Here is a 2,420-nt window from a genome sequence, read left to right as displayed (position 1 = left end):
GGGAATACGGCGATATCTTGGAGGTCTACTAAGCAGACTCTAGTGGCGACATCTTCAAATCATGCAGAGATTATAGCTTTGCATGAAGCTGTTCGGGAATGTGTTTGGTTGAGATCAATCATTAAGCACATTAGAGGAACTAGTGGATTAAGTTCTACAACTGATAGACCTACATGCATTTATGAGGACAATGCAGCTTGTATTGAGCAAATGAAGTTAGGTTTCATCAAGGGTGACAATACAAAGCACATTTCACCTAAGTTCTTCTACAACCAACAGCAACAGGCGTTTCTCAACATTCAAGTGAACCAAGTTAGTTCCGAAGGAAACGCATCAGACTTATTTACTAAGTCTTTGCCTAAGTCTACTTTTGAGAAACATGTGAAAAGTATAGGCATGCGTCGGCTATCAAGTCTCTCTAAATAATGTTCACATCAGGGGGAGTATCATCTCAATGAAGTAGGCTGGTGCGTTGTACTCTTTTTCTCCTACGATCAAGGTTCAGTTTTTCTCCCACAGGGTTTTTGTGACTTGACGAGGTTTTTGACGAGGCAACAGATTAGCACCACTGGCATATCAACGCGCGGCACAAGAGGGAGTGTTCTAGGATATTCTTTATGTGTGCCTTTGCCTTATGCCAATAGAATATGTAGTTAGACTAGATCTATGTATTCATATCCTTACCATACTGGTAATGTGTAATTCCCTATATAAAGGGCTCCTATCAATGAATGAGATACACATCTTTCACGATTCTCTATTCTCAATTTACTTTCACTTCATCAAGTACATCTTCATTTATTTACATATTTTTCATCACCGTTTTTTTCTTGTACAAAATTAAGCTACAAAACATATGATATGTATTAGTAGCAAACTTAAAATAAAAACTAAAGTATATATTTTAGGGTTCCACTTGTGTGCCTTAGGGTGTACATACCCAACCAGTTTTGACTTGCTATAGCAGATTAAATCAAACTAATGCCGTTAACTCTCTATTAAGTCTCTCTATATCTACAGTTTTCATTAGAAAAATCTACCATTCAGATGAGCTAAATCACACAAAAGTAAACTTTCTAGAAATCAAAATGATTCTTGAGACTGTCTACAACTATCATAAGAAACAGCTACTCCTATCATGAAAAATATCACAGAAAATGTTGCAAGTCAAAAGACACATAAGACACATCTACTGTTTTCATTAGAAAAGTAGACTTTCTAGAAATCAAAATTGTTCTTGAGATTGAACCAACCGAAGGTAAAAGTTGCAAGTCTACATTTGACATAAGACACATCTACTATTTCATTAGAAATCTCTACCATTGAGATAAGTTAAATCACAGAAAAGTAGACTTTCTAGAAATCAAAATGGTTCTTGAGATTGAATCAACCGAAAGTAAAAGTGTTAGTCTATATTTAACATAAGACACATCTACTATTTTGATTATAAATATCTACCATTGAGATGAGTTAAATCACAGAAAAGTAGACTTTCTGGAAATCAAAATTGTTCTTGAGATTGAGTCAACCGAAGGTAAAAGATGCAAAATCTACATTTAACATAAGACACATCTACTATTTTCATTAGAAATTTCTACCATTAAGATAAGCTAAATCAAAGAAAAGTAGACTTTCTGGAAATCAAAATTGTTCTTGAGATTGAATCAACCGAAGGTAAAAGATGCAAAGTCTACATTTAACATAAGACACATCTACTATTTACCATACCTATATTTTAATAAAGAAAATACTATATAAAAAATAAAGTGTATAATGTGTAGAGCAATAATAACAAAATTAATTTTTAAAATTATTGTTTCACCCATATATAGCTTACTAAGCAAAAAGAGTCCAAACATTTGCCACATCATCGATTTAACGGCAAAATTAACAGTATGTACCATATTTGGTAACGGTAGGATAGTTGGGTATCATTTCATGTAATAAAAATTCGTAGGTACCAAAAAGTACTTTTCGCTATAGTTCAGGTACCGTTTTAAGTTTTTACTCTTTCATCTATTTAACAAGACAAGGTGAAAAATCAATTTTGAGGCCTAAAGTTGGTTATTTATCAAAATTCCTTTGGTAGCAAATTGACAGATTTAATAGTTAGAGTAACAAATTGGTTGAAATGAAAGCTAGGGTAGTAAATTGACACCAAAGTGAAAGTTAGTGTAGCAAAGTGACAATTATGCCTAAATAAAGAGATGGTGCAACTGGGACATATAGATATTTATTGTAAATGAATAATGCCCATTTGGTACTAATTATTAGGCCTTGTTGCCCATTCCAATGAAAAACTTTATTTATTGCTCATTTCAATTAATTTTACCAAAATTACTTCTTTAATCCTAACCTACCTATCTCACACCTCTCCCTCCACCTCTCATTCATTCACGCTATGCTCTCTCTCTCTCTCT

This window comes from Fragaria vesca, linkage group LG4, assembly GCF_000184155.1.
Source record: "Fragaria vesca subsp. vesca linkage group LG4, FraVesHawaii_1.0, whole genome shotgun sequence".
NCBI lineage: Eukaryota > Viridiplantae > Streptophyta > Magnoliopsida > Rosales > Rosaceae > Fragaria > Fragaria vesca.
Note: the sequence above shows the minus strand (reverse complement) of the source record.